Source organism: Somniosus microcephalus, chromosome 1 (genome assembly GCF_052327205.1).
Source record: "Somniosus microcephalus isolate GS21.2 chromosome 1, FLI_Smic_1.0, whole genome shotgun sequence".
In the NCBI taxonomy this organism is placed as follows: domain Eukaryota; kingdom Metazoa; phylum Chordata; class Chondrichthyes; order Squaliformes; family Somniosidae; genus Somniosus; species Somniosus microcephalus.
In genome coordinates this window covers 66,478,140-66,504,947 of record NC_140987.1, presented here as the reverse complement: position 1 = coordinate 66,504,947, position 26,808 = coordinate 66,478,140, and positions in this window count along the sequence as shown.

Below are 26,808 nucleotides of genomic sequence, written 5' to 3'. Positions count from 1 at the left end.
TAGTTATACCCTTTTGGGACAGTCTTATCTCCCGCCAAATCATAGTCCTGTCTTTGTATTAATTTTGGCGGGCAGAAATCTCTGCAGGGGCGCTTTGTCTTGTAACGGGAGCCGGTGATAACTTAACTGGCCTTCCTGGCCGATAATGTCTTTTAATGTCTTTTACATTGTCACCGCGACTCGGTTCGCATATTGATCGGTCTGGAGATTTTCCTTGATGGCTGTTAAACGGTTTCTCCTTTGTACATTAAATGGGTATAAGTGTTTTTGCATTGTCCGCCCATATCTTGATGGGCCCCATCCTGTACTTAGAATCCATTGAATATGTATGCTGTTTCCCTGAGTTTCGGTTCCCAGATACTGGCTTTCGCGGGCTTACTGTCTTCAATCCACAAGCCTGTCTGGCTTGCAGTAACAGAAATCAAACGGTCCAGAAAACTGATCACGCGGCTCGGTGGCCATTTTGTATGCCCTTTTATCAAAGGTTTTTTTGTGCAAGCTTACTTTGGTCAATAAACTGTCTTATTTTATTCTGTTTTCTTGCGTGATTATTGCTGAAAATTTCGAATCTTACAAAGGAACAATCTAAAGTAAAACTTCTAAGTTGGAAGAGGGCTAATTTCAATGGGATGAGAGGGGATCTAGCCAGGGTAAAATGGAACCAAAGATTGACAGGAAAAACTGTAATGGAATAATGGATGATTTTTAAGGAGGAAATGATTCAGGTACAGGCTAGGTACATTCCAACAAGAGTAAAAGGTAGGGGAACCAAAGCCAGGGCTCCTTGGATGATGAGGGAGATAGAGAATATGATGGAACAAAAAAACAGGGTGTATGATTCATGTCAGGTGAATTCTTCAAGTGAGAACCAGGCCAAATACAATAAGTTGAGCGGGGAAGTGAAGAGGAAAATAAGACTGGCAAAGAGAGAATATGAGAATAGAATGGCAGTTAACATAAAAGGGAACCCAAAAATCTTCTACCGGCATGTAAATAGTAAGCTGGTAGTAAGAGGTGGGCTGGGGTCTATTAGGGACAAAGAAGGTAATATATGCTGGGAGGCGCAGGGCAAGGCTAGAATACCCAATGAGTACTTTGTATCAGTGCTTACTAAGGAAGAGGCTGCTGACAAAATATCGGTAGAAGCGGAGATGGTAGAGGTAATGGATGGGGTGAAAATTGATGGGTAGAATGTACTGGAAAGGCTAGATATGCTTAGAGTGGATAAGTCACCTAGTCCGGATGGGTTGCATCCCAGGTTGCTAAGGGAAGTGGGGGTGGAGATAGTGGAAGAGTTTGCCATAATTTTCAAATCTTCCCAAATGCAGGGGAGGTGCCTGAGGATTGGAAAGTGGCAAATGTGACACCATTGTTCAAGAAAAGGTGTAAGGACCTAAAAAAGAAATTAGGAGATCAAGAAGGGGCCATGAAATAACACTGGCGAGCAAAATAAAGGAAAATCCTAAGATGTTTTATAAGTATATTAAGGGTAAGAGGATAACTAGGGAAAAAATAGGGCCCATTAGGGACAAAAGTGGCAATCTGTGTGTGGAGCCGGAAGATGTAGGAGGGGTTCTAAATGAATTTTTTGCATCTGTTTTCACTATGGAGGAGGACGATGTAGACATAGAAATAGGGCGGTGGGACTGTGATATGCTCGAACATATTAACAACCAGAGGGAGGAGGTATTGGCAGTTTTAGCAGGCCTAAAAATGGATAAATCCCCAGGCCCGGACGAAATGTATCCCAGGCTGCTGTGTGAGGCAAAGGAAGAGATTGCGGGGGCTCTAACACATATATTCAGGACCTCTCTGGCCACAGGGGATGTGCCAGAGGACTGGAGAACCGCTAATGTAGTACCATTATTCAAGAAGGGAAGTAGGGAAAAACCGGGGAACAACAGGCCAGTGAGCCTAACATCAGTGGTAGGAAAATTATTGGAAAAAATTCTGAGGGACAAAATTAGTCTCCACTTGGAGAGACAAGGATTAATCAGGGATAGTCAACATGGCTTTGTCAAGGGAAGATCATGTCTGACTAATTTGATTGAATTTTTTGAGGGGGTGACTAGGTGTGTGGATGAGGGTAACGCAGTGGATGTGGTATACATGGATTTCAGTAAGGCCTTCGATAAAGTCCCGCACAGGAGACTGGTCAAGAACGTAAGAGCCCATGGAATCCAGGGTGCCTTGGCACATTGGATACAAAACTGGCTTAGTGGCAGAAGGCAGAGGGTGATGGTCGAAGGTTGTTTTTGTGACTGGAAGCCTGTGGCCAGTGGGGTACCACCGGGATTGGTGCTGGGTCCCTTGCTGTTTGTGGTCTACATTAATGACTTGGATTTGAATGTAAAAGGTATGATCAGTAAGTTCGCGGATGATACAAAAATTGGTAGGGTGGTAAATAGCGAGGAGGGTAGCCTCAGTCTGCAGGACGATATAGATGGGTTGGTCAGATGGGCGGAACAGTGGCAAATGGAATTTAACCTTGAAAAGTGCGAGGTGATGCACTTTGGGGGGACTAACAAGGCAAGGGAATACACAATGAATGGTAAGACACTAGGCAAGACGGAGGGGCAGAGGGATCTGGGTGTGCAAGTACACAGATCCCTGAAGGCGGCGGAACAGGTGGATAAGGTGGTAAAAAAGGCATATGGGATACTTGCCTTCATTAGCCAAGGCATAGAATATAAGAGCAAGGAGGTTATGATGGAGCTGTATAAAACACTGATTAGGCCACAGCTGGAATACTGTGTGCAGTTCTGGTCGCCACACTACAGGAAGGATGTGATCACTTTGGAGAGGGTGCAGAGGAGATTCACCAGGATGTTACCAGGGCTGGAGCGCTTCAGCTATGAAGAAAGACTGGGCAGATTGGGTTTGTTTTCCTTGGAGCAGAGGAGGCTGAGGGGGGACATGATTGAGGTGTACAAAATTATGAGGGGCATAGATAGGATGGATACTGAGGAGCTTTTTCCTTTAGTAGAAGGGTCAATAACTAGGGGGCATAGATTCAAGGTAAAGGGCGGGAGGTTTAGAGGGGATTTTAGAAAGAACTTTTTCACCCAGAGGGTGGTTGGAGTCTGGAACTCACTGCCTGAAAGGGTTGTGGAGGCAGGAACCCTCACAACATTTAAGAAGCATTTGGATGAGCACTTGAAATGCCATAACATACAAGGCTACGGACCAAATGCTGGAATATGGGATTAGATTAGACAGGGCTTGATGGCCGGCACGGACACGATGGGCCGAAGGGCCTCTATCCGTGCTGTATAACTCTATGACTCTATGACTCTATGACAACCCTAGTAACTACAGGCCGGACAGTTTAATATCAGTGTGGGTAAGGTTTTAGAAACACTTATCAGGGAAAAAATTAATGGGCACTTGGAGAGTTTAAGTTAATTAAGGCGAGCCAGCACTGATTTGTAAAAGGCAGATCGTGTTTGACTAATCTAATTGAATTTTTTGATGACCTATCAGACAAGGTTGATGAAGGGAATGCAATGGATGTTGTCTACATGGATTTTAAGAAAGCGTTTGACAAAGTACCACATAAAAGGCTGGTTAACAAAATTGAGGCTCATGGAATAGTAGAATCAGTGTCAGGATAAGAAATTGGCTTAAGGACAGAAAACAGCGAGTTGTGGTAAATGGCTGTTTTTCAGACTGGTAGACAGTGGTGTTCCCCAAGGGTCAGTGCTGGGGCCACTGCTTTTTTTGATATGTATAAACGACCTGGGTATTGGAATACATCGTAACATTTCTAAATTTGCCGATGACACCAAACTTGGGGGTGTGGCAAACAGTGAGGATGATACCAATCAACTGCAACAGGACATAAATAGGCTAGCAGAATGAGCAGACAAGTGGCAGATAGAATTTAATACAGAGAAATGTGAGGTGATGCATTTTGGCAGAAGGGATAGGAAGAGGCAATATAGACTTAATTGCACAGTTTTAAAGAGTCTGCAGGGACAGAAGGACCTGGGGGTTCATGTGCTTAGATCTTTGAAGTGGCAGGACATATTGAGAGAGTAGTTAGCAAAGCATATGGGATCTTGGGCTTCATAAATAGAGGTATTGAGTACAAAAGTAGAGAAGTTATGCTGAACTATTATAAAGCACTGGTTAGGCCACAACTAGAGTTTTGCATCCAGTTCTGGTCACCACACTTTAGGAAGGATGTGAAGGTCCTTGAGAGGGTGCAGAGGAGATATACCAGAATGGCTCCAGGGATGAGGGGTTTTAGCTACAAGATTAGGTTGGAGAAGCTGGGGTTGTTCTCCTTGGAGCAAAGGAGGTTGATGGGAGATTTGATAGAGGTGTACAAGATTATGACGGATTTGGATAAGGTAGACAGAGAGAAAGGCCGTTCCCATTAGCTGATGGTGCAAGGACTAGGGGACACAGATTTAAGGTTTTGGGCAAGAGATACAGGGGGATGTGAGGAAGAACTTTTTTACGCAGCGAGTGATAATGACCTGGAACTCGCTGCCAACGAGGGTGGTGGAATCGGAGACGATCAATGATTTCAAAAGGAAATTGGATCGGCACTTGAGGGAAATAAACTTGCAGGGCAACAGGGATAGAGCGGGGGATTGGGACAGATTGGATTGCTCTACAGAGAGCCGGCATGGACATGATGGGCCGAATGGCCTCCTTCTGTGCCATAATGACTCTATGGGCTGGATTTTGTCAATGGGGAGCTTTTGGAGGCGGGTCTCCCACTTGTTGGGTTTTAGTCACGCCTCCATCGACTTGTGGCCAATCCATGCTATTTTCCCTTGATTGACCTTGTTAAGCCCGCCCAGCGGGCTTAGCAGGCCAATCAAGGGAAAGCCGGTTACAAGTGACGTCAGCGAGTGCCATTTCATCTGTCAAGAGCTTTTGACAGATGAAATGTCATCTGTGAAGCTGTCAAACACTGACAATCTGTCTTCTAAGTTGTGTCTTTACTCAAGACTCAAGTAGAAAGCCTTCCTGACCAGAAAGCAGAATGCTGCAGCTTTTGACATTTCAGCGGCCATTCTGCTTTCTGTGCCGGTGAGCTGGGGGACTCCCGAGACCTGAAGGAAGGAAGCCTGCAGGAAGAAGTAAAGGTAAGTAAAACTTATTAAAACACTTTACACACACCTCACACAATTACCTCTGCACACATGCACCCATTACTCACCTGCACACCGGACATCTCGGCCCCTCTGACACCCACAGACCGACGGCCTGCCTCGCTGACCCTGGCGAGGTTCGGAGCTGTCGGGAAGCCCACACTTCAGGGCTCAAAATAGGGATTAGCCAAAAAACTGCCTGTTAACTACCTGTTAACAGACAGTTAATTGGTATTAATCCCCTTCCTGCCTCGAGGAGGTGGGACCCGACGTGGGGTGGCTACCCACCTCCTGGCAAGATGGCATAGAGGCGGGTTGGGGGCGGGTTGGGTACCCGCCCCCAAATTCTGCCATTTTCCCGGCAGACCCGCCTCCCCAGGGCTGGCAAAATCCAGCCCTATGACTCTATGTTTAACTAACTTGTTTGAGTTTTTTGATGAGTTAACTGAAAGGGTTGATGAGGGCAATGCAGTTGATGTGGTGTATGTGGACTTCCAAAAGGCATTTGATAAAATGCCATATAATAGGCTTGCCAGCAAAGTTGAAGCCCATGGAATAAAAGGGACAGTGGCAGCATGGATACAAAATTGGCTAAGTGACAGGAAACAGAGAGTAGTGGAGAATGGTTGTTTTTCGGACTGGAGAAAGGTAGACAGTGGTGTTCCCCAGGGGTTGGTACTAGGACCACTGCTTTTCTTGACTTAGACTTGGGTGTGCAGGGCACAATTTCAAAACTTCAGATGACACAAAACATGGAAGTATAGTGAACAGTGAGGAGGATAGTGATAGAATTCAAGAAGACATAGACAGGCTGGTGGAATGGGCGGACGCGTGGCAGATGAAATTTAACGCAGAAAAGTGCAAAGTGTTACATTTTGGTAGGAAGAACAATGAGGGGCAATATAAACTAAAGGGTACAATTCTAAAGGGGGTGCATGAACAGAGAGACCTGGGGGTATATGTACACAAATTGTTGAAGGTGGCAGGGCAGGTTGAGAAAGCGGTTAAAAAAGCATACGGGATCCAGGGCTTCATAAATAGAGGTGTAGGGTGATTTTCACTCAGAAGTCAGGAAGGAGGCGGGACTACAACTTTCGGGGTTGTAGTCCCGCCTCCATCAAGATGCGGCCAATCCACACGATTTTCACTTGATTGACCTTGTTGAGCCCGCCCAGCGGGCTCAGCAGGCCAATTAAGGGCCACCCGGCAACAGGTGACGTCACAGACTGAAATTTCATCTGTCAAGACGTTTTAACAGATGAAATATCAGTGTTTCACAGCTGTTTGAAGCTGTCAAACACTGACAGTCTTACTTCTAACCTGAGTCCTTCTACACAGGCTCAGTTAGAAATCTCTCCGGCACAGAAAGCTGCAGGCTGTCACTTTTGACAGTTCGCAGCCGTTCTGCTTTCTGTGCCGATTAGATGATGGACTTCCGAAACCTAGAGGAAGGAAGGCTAAAAAGGTAAGTACAGGTAATTTAAACTTCTTTACACACTTTAGACACACCAAACACACTTACCTTTGCACTCATGCACCCATCACTCACCTGAACACCGACACCTCGACCCCTCCAAGTCCTTCAACCCGACGGCCTGACTTCTCTAACTTGGCGTGGTTTGGAGCCGTCGGGAATCCCACACTTCAAGCTTTAAAATAGGGATTAGGCTAAAAACTGCCTGTTAACTACCTGTTAACAGGCAGTTAATTGTCACTAATCCCTTCCCACCTCGGGTAGGCGGGTCCCAGTGCGGGGCGGGTACCCGCCTCCTTTGAAACTTACATGGAGGCGGGTTTGGGGCGGGATGGTGTCGGGACCCCCGAATTCGGGACTTTAGCCCCCTGCACGCCTCCAATCCCGACTCCATGGGTCAGTTAAAATCGAGGCCATAGAGTATAAAAGCAAGGAAGTTATGATGAACCTTTATAAAGCACTGTTTCGGCCTCAACTGGAATATTGTTTCCAATTCTGGGCAGCGCATTTTAGGAAGGATGTGAAGGCCTTAGAGAGGGCGCAGAATAGATTTACAAGAACGTTTCCAGGGATGAGTGACTTCAGTTACATGGATAGACTGGAGAAGCTGGGGTTGTTCTCCTTAGAGCAGAGAAGGTTGAGAGGAGATTTGATAGAGGTGTTCAAAATCATGAGGGGTCTAGACAGAGTAGATAGAGAGAAACTGCTCCCATTGGTGGAAAGGTCGAGAACCAGAGGACACAGATTTAAGGTGATTGGCAGAAGAACCAAAGGTGACATCAGGAAAAACATTTTTACGCAGCGAGTGGTTAGGATCTGGAATGCACTGCCTGAAAGAGCGGTGGAGGAAGATTCAATCGTGGCTTTCAAAAGGGAATTGGATAAGTATCTGAAGGAAAATAAATTGCAGGGCTTCGGGGAAAGGGCGGGGGAGTGGGACTAAGGTTTGAAGTTCCAGGATTTTGACCCAGCGACGATGAAGGAACGGCGATATATTTCCAAGTCAGGATGATGTATGACTTGGAGGGGAACTTGCAGGTGACAGTGCTCCCATGTGCCTGCTGCCCTTGTCCTTCTAGGTGGAAGAGGTTGCAGGTTTGGGAGGTGGTGTCGAGGAAGCCTTGGCGAATTGCTGCATTGCATCTTATGGATGGTACACACTGTAGCCAGGGTGCACCAGTGGTGGAGAGAGTGAATGTTTAAGGTGGTGGATGGGGTGCCGATCAAGCAAGCTGCTTTGTCCTGGATAGTGTCAAGCTTCTTGAGTGTTGTTGGAGCAGCGCTCATCCAGGCAAGTGGAGAGTATTCCATCACACTCCTGACTTGTGCCTTGTAGATGGTGGAAAGGCTTTGGGGAGTCAGGAGGTGAGACACAGTATTTATGCTGCAGCAGAATACACAGCCTCTGACCTGCTCCTGTAGCCACAGTATTTATGTGGCTGGTTCAGGTAAGTTTCTGGTCAATGGTGACCCTCCTGGATGTTGATAGTGGGGGATTTGATGGTGGTAATGCCGTTGAATGTCAAAGAGCAGTGGTTAGACTATCTCTAGTTGGAAGTAGTCATTGCCTGGCACTTTTGTGGCATGAATGTTACTTTCCACTTATAAACCCAAGCATGAATGTCATCCAGGTTTTGCTGCATGCTGGCACAGACTGCTTTATTATCTGAGGAGTTGCGAATGGAACTGAACACTGTGCAATCATCATCGAACATCGCCACTTCTGACCTTATGATGGAGGGAAGGTCATTGATGAAGCAGCTGAAGATGTTTGGGCCTAGGACACTGCCGTGAGGAACTCCAGCAGCGATGTCCTGGGGGCTGTGATGAGTGGCCTCCAACTACCACAACCATCTGCTAGGTATGACTCCAGCCAGTGGAGTCTTTCCCCCCTGTAATATATTATCACATGGTTTGTCACGTGGTTTAGTATGAGCATGCTCAGTTCACTCGGCCTAGTAAAGCAAGCACATGAACTAGCAACTCATCCTGTCTCTGTCCTTCATTTATTCTACAGAAGGACATTGTGTTCAAACTTCGAGAGGAAAAATTTAAGGTGAGTTTAGAGTATAGAGTCATACAGCACGGATAGAGGCCCTTCGGCCCATCGTGTCCGTGCCGGCCATCAAGCCCTGTCTAATCTAATCCCATATTCCAGCATTTGGCCCGTAGCCTTGTATGCTATGGCATTTCAAGTGCACATCCAAATGCTTCTTAAATGTTGTGAGGGTTTCTGCCTCCACAACCCTTTCAGGCAGTGAGTTCCAGACTCCAACCACCCTCTGGGTGAAAAAGTTCTTTCGCAAATCCCCTCTAAACCTCCCGCCCTTTACCTTGAATCTATGCCCCCTAGTTATTGACCCCTCTACTAAGGGAAAAAGCTCCTCAGCATCCATCCTATCTATGCCCCTCATAATTTTGTACACCTCAATCATGTCCCCCCTCAGCCTCCTCAGCTCCAAGGAAAACAAACCCAACCTGCCCAGTCTCTCTTCATAGCTGAAGCGCTCCAGCCCTGGTAACATCCTGGTGAACCTCCTCTGCACCCTCTCTAACGCGATCACATCCTTCCTGTAGTGTGGCGACCAGAACTGCACACAATATTCCAGCTGTGGCCTAACCAGTGTTTTATACAGCTCCATCATAACCTCCTTGCTCTTATATTCAATGCCTCGGCTAATGAAGGCAAGTATCCCATATGCCTTTTTTACCACCTTATCCACCTGTTCCGCCGCCTTCAGGGATCTGTGTACTTGCACACCCAGATCCCTCTGACCCTCCGTCTTGCCTAGGGTCTTTCCATTCATTGTGTATTCCTTTGCCTTGTTAGTCCCCCCAAAGTGCATCACCTCGCACTTTTCCGGGTTAAATTCCATTTGCCACTGTTCCGCCCATCTGACCAACCCATCTATATCGTCCTGCAGACTGAGGCTACCCTCCTCGCTATTTACCACCCTACCAATTTTTGTATCATCCGCGAACTTACTGATCATACCCTTTACATTCATATCCAAGTCATTAATGTAGACCACAAACAGCAAGGGACCCAGCACCGATCCCTGTGGTACCCCACTGGCCACAGGCTTCCAGTCACAAAAACAACCTTCGACCATCACCCTCTGCCTTCTGCCACTAAGCCAGTTTTGTATCCAATGTGCCAAGGCACCCTGGATTCCATGGGCTCTTACCTTCTTGACCAGTCTCCTGTGCGGGACTTTATCGAAGGCCTTACTGAAATCCATGTATACCACATCCACTGCGTTACCCTCATCCACACACCTAGTCACCCCCTCAAAAAATTCAATCAAATTAGTCAGACATGATCTTCCCTTGACAAAGCCATGTTGACTATCCCTGATTAATCCTTGCCTCTCCAAGTGGAGACAAATTTTGTCCCTCAGGATTTTTTCCAATAATTTTCCTACCACTGATGTTAGGCTCACTGGCCTGTAGTTCCCCGGTTTTTCCCTACTACCCTTCTTGAATAATGGTACTACATTAGCGGTTCTCCAGTCCTCTGGCACATCCCCTGTGGCCAGAGAGGTCCTGAATATATGTGTTAGAGCCCCCGCAATCTCCTCCTTTGCCTCCCACAGCAGCCTGGGATACATTTCATCCGGGCCTGGGGATTTATCCATTTTTAGGCCAGCTAAAACCGCCAATACCTCCTCCCGCTCGATGTTAATATGTTCGAGCATATCACAGTCCCCCCGCCCTATTTCTATGTCTACATCGTCCTTCTCCATAGTGAAAACAGATGCAAAAAATTCATTTAGAACCCCTCCTACATCTTCCGGCTCCACACACAGATTGCCACTTTTGTCCCTAATGGGCCCTATTTTTTCCCTAGTTATCCTCTTACCCTTAATATACTTATAAAACATCTTCGGATTTTCCTTTATTTTGCTTGCCAGTGTTATTTCATGGCCCCTCCTTGATCTCCTAATTTCTTTTTTAAGTATCCCCCTGCACTTTTTGTACTCCTCTAGGGCTTCCTCCGTCTTTAGCCTTTTGTATCTACCAAAAGCCCTCCTTTTTTTCCTAATCCATTCTCGTATATCCCCTGTCATCCAAGGTTCCCTGTGGTTTTTGGAACCACCCTTGACCTTTCCGGGAACATGTTGCCATTGTATGATCTCAATCTCCCTTCTGAAAGCCTCCCATTGCTCCGATGCGGATTTTCCTACAAGTAGCTGATCCCAGTCCATTTTGGCCAGATCCTGCCTTATCCTATTAAAATCAGCCTTCCCCCAATTTAGAACCTTTGGCACCTAAACTGAATTTTTTGTGATGTTTTACTGTTAATGGTCATGCAGCGTCATCTGTGCTTCGCCTTCGCATGTACGTATACACAGCAACAGCGGCGTTGATTCTCACAGATACACAGGTAGCGTGCTGAGTCACTGTTCAACGGGATCGGGACAATCATGGCCACGCCTACGGGAATCATCGGAAGCCTCGACATGTATGACCAGTCTCGCAAACCATTCAGTTCTTACATTGAATGGATGGAGATTTTTTATTAGGGCCAATAACATAATTGAGACCGAAGGTGCAGATGAGAATGTTCAAGCTCAAAATAAAGTATTTTGTGAACGGAAAAAGCAATTTTTCTCACGGAGATAAATGTCTATGGAACGTTGACAAACCTACTCACGTTAGGGAAAGCGAAGGATGCGTCGCTTGAAGACGTTGTCGAGAAACTCGAGGACCATTTCGAACCAAAGCTGTTAGAAATAGAAGAGAGCTAGAAGTTTGGTACCAGAAACCAAAAACAAAGTGAAACCATCATTACAGCTCTTAAGAATCCGTCTTTGCATTGTAACCGGCACATTTTTGGATTGTGCGCTGTGAGATAACTTTGTGTGTGGACTGGTGGATGAGCGCACACAGTCCAAGTTACTGAACACTCCGAACGTAATGTTTGAAATAGCATGCAAAATTGCCTTATCTATGGAGATGGCGTCTAAGAATGCTAGGGAGCTCCGTTCAACTCAAGTGACTAGTGCAGCTGAAGTCTAAAGTCACAAAGCCACCGCCGAACATAAAGCTGTGAGACTGGGTCAAAAGCATGTCAGTGAGAGCAGTTCAATAAACTGTTATTGCTGCAATGGAAATCACTCACGTCCTGCCAATATAGAAATGCAAAGTGTTTTCACTGCCAGAAGCAAGGCCATATTTCAACAGCTTGCAGAGCTAGATCTAAAGCAGGAAGTAAAAAGCATTCTAGTGGCAATGCAAAGCAGCAACAACTTCACAATATTGAAGTGAACCCACCTGATGTTGAAGAACTAGGCATCTACAGTAGCTATGCCACTAGCGGCAATGCTAGTAGTCATGAGACAGACTTCCATACAAAACTTTTAATCAATGAGCATTATATTGATATGTGTTGGACACGGCGGCGAACTGCTCTATCATGAGTAAGGACACATATGAGAATAAGTTTAATCAAATTCAAAGAAGCGACTCGACACAATGCTGAACAAGTACAAAAGCATGTTCTCAGGCAGTTAATGAGGGCATCACTGGGTATGATGCGCATATCCACATCAAATCCAACACGAAGCCTTTCTAATGTAAGGCAAGGCCGGTCCCCTATGCGTTGCAAAGTCAGTTGGAGGAAGAGCTAGCGAAGCTGAGAGAGTGCTAGTAAAAACTGACAAAAGTGAATGGTATACCCCTGTAATGTATGTACCTTTAAGGGGGGGAACTACTTTCTACAGCTCATGTATACTGTAGTACCGGCAGTGACCACACCTGTATATAACGTTGAGTAGTAATCTGTACAGTTCAGTTGCAGTCTGAGCCAAGTTGAGTAAACACCGTTTGTACCGTTCTCCGCAGTCTGTGTCTGATTATACACGGACGTAACATTGGCAACGAGGCAGGTTCGAACCTACCTGCAACTCTGCATCACCTCCCGGGGATTCGTTCCTGAAGATCAGTGGATTGGAGGTCAAGGCCAGAGACTCGAGAATCGCGGGGGAGGCTGTCGAGAGCCAGGCTTGGCTTTCCAGTCGAGGTGGTCCAGCGAAACGGGCTGGCAACAGGTAGTGCGCAGACCCTTCCCGGACAGCGGCGGGTTAGAGCCCGACCGAGCGGCACAGCAAAGGGCCGAGCAGCATCGACGGGGGAGAGAGAGAGAGGGCAGAGCGCACAGGGCGCAGCCGGTGTTCAGGGGCCGAGCAGCGTCGGAGAGACGGAGAGAGAGACGTGCAGAAACCCGCGAGGCGCTGCCATTGCCACGAGGATCGCCGAGAGCGGCGTTGGCAGCAGCACAGGAGAAGTGCGCGAAACCTACAGGGCGCCGCGATTGCCACGAGAACCGGCAGCAGCGGGGCAGGAAGGAAAGCGCGGGAGACGCCATTTTAAGCCATTGGGAGACGCCATTTTAAACCACACCCAAAATGCCGAAGAGTGGCAGTATCACCGCATTTGACAATGAAGTCGAAGTTTGGACTACATATGTCGAACGAATAGAGGTGTACTGCAAGGCAAATGAGGTGTTAGATGACAAGAAAGCGTCGGTATTGTTGAATTTAATGGGTGCAAAGACGTAGGGGTTATTGCGAAATCTAGTAACCCCAACGAAGCCAATGGAAAAGAGTTTTGAAGACATAGTAACGATACTAAAGGAACATTTAAACCCCACACCGCTGCTGATAGCAGAAAGATTCAAGTTGCACAAACGGAACCAGCATAAGGATGAAAGCAATGCTGATTATTTAACAGAACTGCGCAAACTATCGAAACACTGCCAGTTTGGAGCGGGACTGGCAGATACCTTAAGGGACAAGTTTGTGTGTGGGCTTCAAAGTGAAGGAACCCAGAAACGGCTTTTATCTGAAAAGGACCTTACGCTGGAAAAGGCTTTCAGCATTGCGGTATCATATGAAGCAGCAGCACGGGGCGCTGCAGAGATACAACAGAGACCGCAAGAATATGGCACAAACGAAATGTCATATGGAACAGAGAAGTGCTATCACTGCGGCAGAACAACACACGACCAGAATGATTGCTGGTTCAAAGACAAAGTGTGCAGACAGTGTGGAAAAGTAGGACACATAGCACGAGTCTGCAGGTCAGGAAAGAAAACCAGCAATAAGAAACCGACCAAAGGAAAGTACAAGAAGGTACATAAGATAACGGAGCATAGTTCAGACGAACAAAAGAGTGATAACGACTCCGAAAGCAGGGAACTGAGTTGTCTGAAACTACATAATGTGATCACAACAGAGGATCACCGAACCATTTGGGTCACTCTCAAGATAGCAGGAGTCCAGTTAAAGATCGAATTGGACACGGGATCAGCCCTAACAGTCATAAACCGACGGGACTACGAGCGGCTATTCTCACACATACACTTGAGAGACACAAAAATTATTTTGAAGACGTACACGGGGCAAAAAGTCTACCCCAAAGGAAAAATAAGGGTGACCGTTATATATGACGGTAAGGAAACACCAAAACTAGACCTGTATGTATTGCAAGATGGAGGACCACCATTACTGGGACGTGAATGGATCCGGAAAATACAATTGGATTGGCATTCCATACAGGCACTGACTGTGGCTGACAAAAAGGATGACGACGTCACACCTGGGCGACTGTTAAAGATCCTAACTGACGCGAAAGAAGTGTTCCAGCAAGGACTCGGAACACTAAAAGGCATGACAGCGACGATTAAAATTGAAGAAAACGCAAGTCCAAAATTTTTTAAGGCCAGACCGGTACCTTATGCGATCCGCCCAGCCGTCGAAGCAGAGCTGGAGAGTCTGGAACATTCAGGTGTACTGTCCAAAGTAGACTGGAGCGAGTGGGCTACACCCATCATCCCTGTGATGAAAAAGTCGTTGAGCAGCACGCCTGGGGAACCAAGGAAGGTTCGCATCTGTGGGGACTTTAAGGTAACAGTGAACCTGGTCCTTCACACCGTACAATATCCACTTCCGCGGATTGAAGATATTTATGCACCTCGCTATCTGGAGGGAACCGTTTCACTGAGATTGATCTGGCCCAGGCGTATCTGCAAATGGAGGTAGAAGAAGCATCAAAAAAATACCTCACAATCAACACCCATAAAGGTCTCTACCAATACAACTGGCTGGTATTCGGGGTAGCATCAGCTCCGGCTATTTGGCAGAGGGCAATGGAACAAGTCCTGCAAGGGATCCCAGGGACCCAGTGTTATTTGGACGACATCCTGGTCACGGGCGAAAATGACAGTGATCACCTTGCCAACCTGGAGCAGGTCCTCACTAGATTGCAGGAATATGGGCTCCGAGCTAACCGCCCCAAATGCGAGTTTTTTAGAAAACAGATCTCGTATTGTGGCCACGTGATCAATAAAGAGGGGTTACATAAGTCCCCAGAGAAGATTGAGGCAGTAGTCAAGGCTCCAGCACCGGAAAATGTGTCACAACTGAGGTCGTTCCTCGGGCTGGTAAACTACTACCATAACTTCTTGCCAAATTTGTCGACAATACTACACCCACTGAACACCCTACTGCAAACTTGGGTGCCATGGAAGTGGAGTGACGAATGACGAATGTAGACGAGCTTTCCAGAAGAGCAAAACACTAATCACATCGAAAGAGGTATTGGCCCATTACAACCCAGCATTACCAATTCAGTTGGCATGTGATGCGTCACCCTACGGCATTGGAGCGGTGCTGTCGCACAAATTCTCGGACGGCTCAGAGAGGCCAATAGCCTTTGCGTCACGATCACTAACCTCAGCCGAGCGTAACTACGCCCAGATTGACAGGGAGGCCCTCAGCCTAGTGTGGGGAGTGAAAAAGTTCAATCACTATCTGCACGGGCAGAAATTCACCTTGCTGACTGATCACCAGCCTCTTGTCTCCATTTTTAATCCGAAGAAGGGCGTTCCGGTGATGACTGCGCAACGACTACAAAGATGGTCACTTTTTCTAGGGGCGCACCACTATGAGATTGAATGTAAGGGCACGAAACAGCATGGAAATGCTGATGGGCTATCACGCCTGCCACTGCTTACTGTGGAGGAAGCACCAGCAGTGGACCCTGTCGAAATATTCCATTCGACTTTAGTTGAATACCTACCGGTAACCAACGCTTGTATCGAAAAGGAAAGCCAAAATGACTCAACACTGTCTCGGGTATATGATTTGATGGTGAAGGGATGGCCAGCACATGGCGACTCACTGTTGCCAGCATTCTCGACAAGGAGAGAACAGCTGTCAGTGTGCCGGGGGACCTTGATGTGTGGATCCCGAGTGGTAATTCCACCCAAGTTAAGGGATAGAGTGCTCAATGAGCTTCATGAGGGTCATCTGGGAGGGGTAAAAATGAAAAGCCTAGCCAGGGCTTATGTGTGGTGGCCGGGAATCGATAAACAAATCGAGGACCTGACCAAGAGTTGCTCAGGATGCCAGAAAGTCCAAAATGCTCCACCACAGGCCCCTCTACATCCATGGGAGTGGCCCTCATCTCCATGGTAATGGGTGCATATTGATTTTGCTGGTCCATTCATGGACTCAATGGGCTAGATTTTCAGTATAGACAGTTTTGGGGCGCTAACCTTAGCGCCCGCCCGAAGTTAGCGCCCGCCCCAAAGTAGCGCCCCGTTGCTGGAAATTCAGTGGCTTCGCCCTAAGAGGTTGGTGGAGCGCTAAAAGAGGCGTTCCACTACTATCTTTAGGCGCTAAGCCGGCGGTGCAGAGCGCAACACCCGAGCTCGGGCGCAGCGCACGGCAGACACTCTGGTGCCAGTGAGCTCTTAAAGGGGAAGGGTGCATGTGTTTTTTTCAAAGGCAGAGTCTGGGGGGGAAAAGAGGAGGAGGAGGAGGAGGAGGAGGAGGAGGAGGAGGAGGAGGAAGAGGAGGAGGAGGTGGTGGTGGTGGTGGCCGGAAACATAAATACACCGTTCACAACAACACACTGGATCCTTCCACACAACACATGCAGACTGCCTTTTATAGTGCAGGAGGAGTGCCCTTTAATTTGCGCTCCCCAGGGTGTGTTGCGTTCCATTTTACAAACGCTCTGGACGCCAGCCGCACAATGGGGCGGTCCGACTGAAGTTTGGATTCGGGGCGGCCAAAGGGCGTTGCACGAGGATGTGACGTCATTTTCTGCGCACGCATCCGGGCGGCCGCTAAATTTGCACCGGCGCTAACGGGCAACTTAATTTGGGGCGGGGCGCAAACTGCGCTGCGCCCGGGCGCTACACGCATAGCGCCCGAAAATCACTTCTCTTAAGGTGCTAACTGCTGGCGCAAGCAACTGAAAATCTAGCCCAATGTTTTTAATAGCCGTGGATGCGCACTCGAAATGGCCTGAGGTCATCAAAATGTCCTCCACCACCACGGAGAAAACTATTGCAGTTCTACGGACCATTTTTGCCAGGAATGGCTTGCCAGAACAGATTTGATCCGACAATGGATCACAGTTTGTGTCCGAAGAGTTCCGGAGGTTCTTGAAAAAGAATGGGGTAAGGCATTACACATCCGCCCCGTATCATCCAGCCACAAATGGATTGGCTGAGAGGTTCGTACAAACCTTTAAGAAGGCAATAAAGGCTATGTACAATGACAACATTCTGCTGCAGCACAAGGTGGACAATTTCCTGTTCGCCTACCGGAATGCGACACATGCAGTCACCAACCAGGCCCCGGCCATGATGTTCTTTAACCGAAGGTTAAGATCTCACCTGGATTTGCTCAGACCAAACGTACGAAGAGATGTTGCGAGTAAGCAATTCCAGCACATCCATGAGAAGCCAACAAGGAGCTTCAATGTAGGGCAACCAGTCTTGGCCCGCGACTACCAAACAGAAAAATGGCAGCCAGGAACGATATGCACACGGCAGGGCCCACTAATGTACACAGTGGACGTTGGGGAGAGCATCGTGAGACGCCATGCTGACCAGATCCTAGAGTCACAGGAACAAGTCAACCCCATGCCTCGCCCATACGTACCTGGTGATGAACCCGACGTACAGGTAGCATCTACCCCAGAAACAGTAGCATCAGAAGCTGATGAACCAACCGACGACAGGGGACCAGAATCGCCTCCGCACCAAGAGCAAGACACTCGGGAAAGGCGCCATCCAGAAAGGATCAGGAAGCCTCCCCAAAGATTGAATTTATAAATAGACTATTTTCAGCTAATGTTGCATGTTAATAGTGTTCATTGTAATTAGTTTGATATTTAATTGTTAAATGAATATTATGGTACTGTTAATCTAAAAGGGGAGGAATTGTAATGTATGCACCTTTAAGGGGGGAACTGCTTTCTACAGCTCATGTATACTGTAGTACCGGCAGTGACCACACCTGTATATAACGTTGAGTAGTAATCTGTACAGTTCAGTTGCAGTCTGAGCCACGTTGAGTAAACATCGTTTGTACCGTTCTCCGCAGTCTGTGTCTGATTATACACGGACGTAACAACCCCGATTGTGGTATTGCCCAAAGCAGACAAAACTGTACGCTTGTGTGGTGACTACAAAGTTACTATCAACCAAGCAGTTGATGATGAACAGTACCAGTTACCTACATTACAAGATTTGTATGCAGCAGTCTCTGGGTCAAAGGTTTTCTCCAAGCTTGACCTGTCATACGCTTATGCTCAGCTGAATGTTGACAAAGAGAATCAACAGTAACTCACCATCAACACACACAAGGGACTGTACTCAAACACCAAGCTGCCATATGATATAAAGTCCTCCTCCAAAATCTTCCAGGCTACGATGAATAAGATTTTGCAAGGAGTTCCAAATTGCTTATGCAATCAAGTCGATGTGCTGATTGTAACAAGAAGCGAGGAGGAAAATCTAGGAGTGTTAGATTTAGTGCTTCGAAGGTTGAATGCCCACAATGTAAAATTGAAAAGGAGGAAATGTGATTTTGTGCAGTTCGACGTTGTGTACCTTGGTCTGAAAGTTGATGCAAATGGCTTGCAACCAGTGAAGGAAAAGGTTGATGCTGTCATCAATGCTCAAAAGCCACAGCACGTGTCTGAGTTAAGATCTTTCCTTGGAATGGTCCAGTACTACGCATGTTTCTTACCTGAGTTAACGACCATGTTAGCTCTATTGCACGAGCTCCTCAAGAAGGATGTCCTGAGGAAATGGACGAAAGCGCAACAGGAAGTTTACGATGCTTGGAAAAGCAATCTCTCTAGCGATGCTCTACTTGTGCACTACGACACAGAGCGTGAGCTTAAGTTAGCTTGTGATGCTTCTTGCTACAGTATGGGAGCTGTCATAAACCACGTAAAGGATGGCGGCCAAGAGAAACCAATCGCGTTCACATCGCGAACCCTCACAAAGAGCAAAATAAATCTACGCACAAGTTGAAAAGGAAACACTCGCCATAGTGTTTGGAATCAAGAAATTACAACAGTTCCTGATCAGCAGAAAGTTTACCCTGATAACCGATTACAAACCGCTCCTAACAAAATTGAGTCCCAAATCTGCCATCCCTGCAACGGCCGCATCAGGAATGCAACGTTGGGCAGTGTTGTTGTCACAATATGACTACATGATTGAATATCACACTTCAAAGCAGAACACAATCGCAGATGCCTTGTCCAGGTTGCCACATGAGGGACTGGATTTTACTTACCGAGATGAGTTGGGAGCAGGACTGCTGCCTTCCGGGTTCTAGTCCCGCCCCCAGCGACGTCTGACGAACAGACGCTATTTTGCCCTGATTGGCCTTGTTAAGCCCGCCCTGTGGGCTTGCTGGCCAATTAAGGGAAAGCCGGTTTCAGATGAGGTTAGTTGATGACGCTTCATCTGCTGGTTTTTTTAAAGGCACATGCACCACACTTGTTTGACAGATGAATTGTCCGTGTTTGACAGCATTGAGGTGCGGTCATTGAGGATGCCGCAGGCCCAGTCTGGCAGCTATGTTCTTCAGGACTCGGCCAGCTCAGTCAGTAGTGGTGTTACCGAGCCACTCTTGGTGATGAACATTGAATTCCCCCTCCCAGACTACATTTTGTGCCTTTGCTACCCTCAGTGCTTATTCTAAGTGGTGTTCCACATGGAGGGGCACTGATTCATCAGCTGAGGGAGTGCAGTACATAAGGACATAAGAACATAAGAAATAGGAGCAGGAGTAGGCCAATCGGCCCCTCGAGCCTGCTCCGCCATTCAATAAGATCGTGGCTGATCTGATCCTAACCGCCAATCTACTATCACAGAACCATCTCCTGAACCTAACAGAATTAGACACACGAAATAGGAGCAGGATCAGGCTACACGGCCCCTGGGCCCGCTCCACTAACCACAGGGCCTTGACCGATCTGAACCTAGACGCATGTCCAAATTCCTGCCCGCTCCCCGTAACCCTTAATTCCCTTTACTTCTAGGAAACTGTCTATTTCTGTTTTAAATTTATGTAATGATGTAGCTTCTACAGCTTTTTGGGGCAGCATATTCCATGGACCTACCACCCTCTGAGTGAAGTAGTTCCTCCTCATCTCAGTTTTGAAAGAGCAGCCCCTTATTCTAAGACTATGCCCCCTCGTTCTAGTTTCACCCATCATCGGGAACATCCTCCCCGCATCCACCCGATCCAACCCCTTCACAATCTTATATGTTTCAATAAGATCGCCTCTCATTCTTCTGAACTCCAATGAGTAGAGTCCCAATCTACTCAACCTCTCCTCATATGTCCATCCCCTCATCCCCGGGATTAACCGAGTGAACCTTCTTTGTACTGACTCGAGAGCAAGTATGTCTTTTCTTAAGTATGGACACCAAAACTGTATGCAGTATTCCAGGTGCGGTCTCACCAATACCTTGTACAACTGAAGCAATACCTCCCTATTTTTATATTCTATCCCCCTAGCAATGAAAGCCAACATTCCATTGGCCTTCTTAATCACTTGCTGCACCTAATCACTTGCTGCACCTGCATACTAACCTTTTGAGTTTCGTGCACCAGGACCCCCAGATCCCTTTGTACTTCAGTACTTTCCAGTTTCTTGCCATTAAGATAATAACTTGCTCTACAATTTTTCCTGACAAAGTGCATAACCTCACACTTTCCAGTATTGTATTCCATCTGCCAAATCTCTGCCCACTTACTTAGCCTGTCTATGTCCCCTTGCAGGTTTTTTATGTCCTCCTCACTCACTACTTTCCCTCCCATCTTAGTATTATCTGCAAACTTTGATATGTTACACTCGGTCCCCTCCAACAAATCGTTAATATAGATTATAAAGAGTTGGGGACCCAGCACGGACCCCTGCGGAACACCACTAGTTACTGATTGCCAGTCTGAGAATGAACCATTTATCCCAACTCTCTGCCTTCTGTTAGATAGCCAATCCTCTATCCATGCCAGAATATTACCCCCAATCCCGTGATTTTTTATCTTAAGCAATAATCTTTTGTGTGGCACCTTGTCAAATGCCTTTTGGAAGTCTAAATACACTACGTCCACTGGTTCCCCTTTATCCACCCTATATGTTACTTCCTCAAAGAACTCCAGCAAATTTGTCAAACATGACATCCCCTTCATAAAACCATGCTGACTTTGTCCTATTAAATTATGTTTATCCAAATGTCCTGTTACTGTCTCCTTAATAATGGACTCCAAAATGTTACCTACCACAGATGTTAGGCTAACCGGTCTATAGTTTCCAGCCTTCTGTCTACTGCCCTTTTTAAATAAGGGTGTTACATTAGCAGTTTTCCAGTCTGCCGGGACCTTTGCTGAGTCCAGGGAGTTTTGGAAAATTATTACCAATGCATCCACAATCCCTACCGCCACTTCCCTCAAGACCCTAGGATGTAAGCCATCAGGTCCAGGTGATTTATCCGCCTTGAGTCCCATTATTTTACCGAGTACCACTTCCTTAGTGATTTTGATTGTGTTTAGCTCCTCCTCCCCTATAGCCCCCTGTTTGTCCAGTGTTGGGATATATTCTTAGTGTCCTCTACTGTAAAGACTGATACAAAATATTCATTCAGTGTTTTTGCCATCTCCATATTTCCCACCATTAATTTCCCGGTCTCATCCTCTAAGGGACCAACATTTACTTTAGCCACCCTTTTTCTTTTTATATAACTATAAAAACTCTTACTATCTGTTTTTATATTTTTTGCTAATTTACTTTCATAATCTATCTTCCCTTTCTTAATCAATCTTTTTGTTATTTTTTGCTGTCTTTTAAAGTTTTCCCAATCCTCTATCCTCCCACTAGATTTGGCTACCTTATATGCCCTTGTTTTTAGTCGAATACTATCCTTAATTTCTTTACTTAGCCACGGATGGCTGTCTTTTCTTTTACACCCTTTTCTTCTCAGTGGAATATATATTTTTTGGAAGTTGTAAAATAACTCCTTAAATGTACACCACTGATCATGTATCGTCTTACCCTTTAATCTATTTTTCCAATCCACTCTACTCAATTCCGCTCTCATACCTTCATAGTCTCCTTTATTCAAGCTTAGCACGCTTGTTTGAGATCCAACCTTCTCACCCTCTAATTGAATATGGAATTCCACCATGTTATGGTCACTCATTCCAAGGGGATCCTTTACTAGGACATTTTTTATTAATCCTGTCTCGTTACACAGGACCAGATCTAAGGTTGCTTGCCCCCTGGTCGGTTCAGTTACATACTGCTCAAGAAACCCATCCCTAATACACTCAATGAACTCATCCTCAAGGCAGCCCTGCCCAATTTGATTTGTCCAATTAATATGATAGTTAAAATCCCCCATAATTATAGATGTTCCCTTATTACAAGCCTCAACTATTTCCTGATTGATACTCCATCCAACAGAGTTGCAACTGTTTGGAGGCATATAGACTACGCCCACTAGTGTTTTTTCCCCTTATTATTCCTTATCACCACCCAAACTGTTTCATTATCCTGATCTTTTGACCCAATATCATTTCTCTGTATTACAGTTATTCCTTCCTTTATTAACAAAGCCACCCCACCTCCCCTTCCTTCCTGTCTGTCCTTCCTGATCGTTAAATAACCTGGTATGTTTAGTTCCCAGGCATTGTCACCCTGCAGCCATGTTTCTGTAATGGCCACAAGATCATACCCATATGTAGTTATTTGTGCCATTAGCTCATCTATTTTGTTACGAATGCTACGTGCATTCAGATAGAGAACTTTCAAATATGTTTTGTGACACTTAGTTCCTGCTTTTGCACTTTTTATTACATTGCCTTTTACTCCATACCTTCTGCCCCTTCCTGACCTGCTCTGGCTTTTAATTTCCCCACTGCTACCTAAGTCTATGACCTTCTCTGTTGTCATTTTTATTTTTTGCTCTCTAGGAACCTCCCCACCACTAGTTTGTTTAATGCCCTCTCTGCAGCCCTAGTTATATGATTCGCCAGGACTCTAGTCCCAGCACTGGCCAAGTGAAGCCCATCCCAACGGAACAGCTCCCTCCTGCACCAGTACTGCTGCCAGTGCCCCATGAAGCAAAACCCATTTCTCCCACACCAGCCTTTGAGCCACGCATTTAACTCTCTAATTTTATTTGTCCTAGCCAAATTAGCTCGTGGCTCAGGTAATAATCCAGAGATTATTACCCTTGAGGTTCTGTTTTTTATGGTAATCAGCAGGAGGTATGCTTACCCGCATTTGATCTGAAGCTATGAGACTTCATGGGGTCTGGAGTCAATGTTGAGGACTCCCAGGGCCACTCCCTCCCGATTATACATCACTGTTAAGCATGAGTAATAAGTCAATCTTCAATCTTTTACTTTTCTAGATTATCTACCTTTTCCTTGCTGTAGTGGTTCTGAACTATCTTTGTGACATTTCTTTGTTATGATTGCACCAGTTTACTGGATCAATTTGGGTTAATTATAGTAAAGCAGGTTAGCGCCTGCTGCCTCTGGTTTTGCGCCAACTTATCCTGCAAAGGAAAGGGAGGTGTGTCAGTGAGTGTGGGGCAATGTGTTTAGGTGATGTGCCTGTTATGGTGGAGTAGTTGACGGTATGTGCAAGCTGCGAGATGTGGGTGTGAGGTTGAGGTGAATCTATGACTGTGAGGTATGAGTCCTGTTTGATAGAGATAGTTGGTAGGTAAGTGATGGGGGTGTGGTGCAGTGAGCAGTGTCTGAGGCTAGTGGTGCAGTTGGTGGGATATAGCATTTGAATATGAATTCATCAAACTTGACCACTTCTGTGAGGTTATTGAACTTCTTGTGGCACTGCATCCAGGTCCTCAGGGGTTGACTCCTTGTATTGACTGCCACAGCTATCTGCTCTCATTGCTTATGCAGAGTTTGTCTGGAGGGCCTCCTGGCCCCCTGTGCATAGAGGACCTTTCTCCCCTGTTGTGCCATTATTCAGCTTTCTTGCTGCTCAGAGTCTCCTCCACAAAGAGTTCCAGTACCTGCTCCAGCCAGAATGCACCTCCCCTTTAATAGGTGCAGGCTGCTTTAAGTAGTGCAGGCTAGCTTTAAGCACAAACTTAGGCCCCTGCTGAGGTATGTAGCTGCTCAACAGTGCATTTTCAGAGAAATTTAGGTGTCCTAGTATAAGAACATAAGAAATAGGAGGAGGAGTAGGCCATTCGGTCCCTCCAGCCTGCTCTGCCATTCAGTAAGATCATGGCTGATCTGATCTTGGCCTCAACTCCACTTTTCTGCCTGGTCCACATAACCCTTGACTCCCTGTAGTTCAAAAAGTTGTCTATCTCAGCCTAAGAAAGACAGAGAATTAGCACAGAGGTACAGCAAGCAATTAGGAAGGCAAATGGCATGTTGGCCTTTATTGCAAGGGGGTTGGCGTACAAGAGTGAGGAAGTCTTACTACAATTGTACAGGGCTTTGGTGAGACCACACCTGGAGTACTGTGCACAGTTTTGGTCATAGAGTCATAGAGTCATAGGCCTAGAAATTGAGTTGGCGCCGCACCAGGGCTTTAGCGCCGGAAATTTAGCGCCGGCGCTAAGTCCCCCTGCGCGCGCCAAAAATTCAGTAGCGCCGCGCCCAGACGGCTGCCGGCGCTACTGGCGGGCATGAGCGCCTCCCAATGGGCGCTGACTGCCGCATTGCGGTGCTAATCCGGCGCTGCGGGACCCGATGCGGTGCGGCAGGCTGGGGAAGTGCAGGCCTCCTCCTTCAGTTAAGGAGGAGCTGCCTGCACCCGCCCGCTGTCCGTTCAAATATTGAAAAAAATGAGCCCGGCACCTCGGACAAGTGCCGGGCTTGCAGGCCAGACGCATCTGTTCTGCAGGGGGGGAGTGGAGGAGTCCGGGGAGGGAGGTGCGGGCAGGCGGCCGGCGGGAAAGCGGCCGGCCGCCGCGCGACCTTAATGCGCCGGCGCTAACTCGGGGAAGACTCGGTTGAAAAAATCTTAGTTGCGGCTGCCACGGGCGAGGCGGCCGCAACTCAATTTCGGCGCTGGGGCCCGTCACCACGGCAACCGGGACGCTGCGCACACCGATGACGTCATCGGTGCTGGCGCAGCGCAACCGGTGTAACGCCGACGGAAGTGCCCCACTGAATTTTCAAACTGGCCATAACTGCGGCGCTAGGCCCTCCAGCACCCCAAATGGGGCGCTAAGCCTACTGAATTTTCAGCCCATAGAGTTTTACAGCACAAAAAGAGGCCCTTCGGCCCATCGTGTCTGCGCCGCCCATCCATCCCTGTCCAGTCTAATCCCATTTTCCAGCATTTGGTCCATAGCCCTGTATGCAATGGCATTTCAAGTGCTCATCCAAATGCTTCTTGAATGTTGTGAGGGTTCCTGCCTCTACCACCCTTTTAGGCATTGAGTTCCACATTCCAACCACCCTCTGGGTGAAAAAGTTCCTCCTCAAATCCCCTCTAAATCTCCTGCCCCTTACCCTGAATCTATGCCCCCTTGTTATTGACCCCCCTACTAAGGGGAAAAGTTCCTCTTTGTCTACCCTATCTATGCCCCTCATCATTTTGTACACCTCAATCAGGTCCCCCCTCAGCCTTCTTTGCTCCAAGGAAAACAACCCCAGCCTGTTTAGTCTTTCTTCATAGCTGAGGCGCTCCACCCCAGGTAACATCCTGGTGAATCTTCTCTGCACCCTCTCCAAAGCAATCACATCCTTCCTATAGTGAGGCGACCAGAACTGCACACAATACTCCAGCTGTGGCCTCACCAGCGTTTTGTACAGCTCCATCATAACCTCCCTGCTCTTATATTCTATGCCTCGGCTAATGAAGGCAAGTATCCCATATGCCTTTTTAACCACCTTATCTACCTGTTCCGCTGCCTTCAGGGATCTATGTACATGTACACCAAGGTCCCTCTGACCCTCTGTACTTCCTAGGGTCCTACCACTCATTGTGTATTCCCTTGCCTTATTTGTCCGTCCAAAATGCATCACCTCGCACTATTCAGGGTTAAATTCCATTTGCCACTTTTGCGCCCAACTGACCAACCTGTCTATATCGTCCTGTAGCCTGAGGCTTTCCTCCTTGCAATTTACCACCCCACCAATTTTCATGTCATCTGCAAACTTACTGATCATACCTTTTACATTCTCATCCAAATCATTTATGTAGATCACAAACAACAAGGGACCCAGCACCGATCCCTGAGGTACCCCACTGGACACAGGCTTCCAGTCACAAAAGCAACCTTTGACCATCACCCTCTGCCTCCTGCCACTCAGCCAGTTTAGGATCCAACGCGCCAAGGCACCCTGGATCCCATGGGCTCTTACCTTCTCGACCAGTCTCCTATGCGGGACTTTGTCAAAAGCTTTACTGAAGTCCATGTAAACCACATCCACAGCATTTCCCTCATCCACCTCCCTAGTCACCCCCTCGAAAAATTCAATCAGATTTGTCAGACATGATTTACCCTTGACAAAGCCATGCTGACTATCCCCGATTAATCCTTGCCTCTCCAAGTGGAGACTAATCTTGTCCCTCAGAATTTTTTCCAATAATTTCCCTACCACAGATGTTAGGCTCACTGGCCTGTAATTCCCTGGTTTATCCCTGCTACCCTTCTTGTATAATGGTACTACATTAGCTGTTCTCCAGTCCTCTGGTACATCCCCTGTGGCCAGAGAGGTTCTGAAAATTTGTGTCAGAGCCCCTGCAACCTCCTCCTTTGCCTCCCACAGCAGCCTGGGATACATCTCGTCCGGGCCTGGGGATTTATCCACTTTTTGGCCTGCTAAAACCGCTAGCACCTCCTCCCTCTCGATGCTAATATGTTCAAGTATGTCACAGTCCCCTTGCCCGATTTCTATGTCT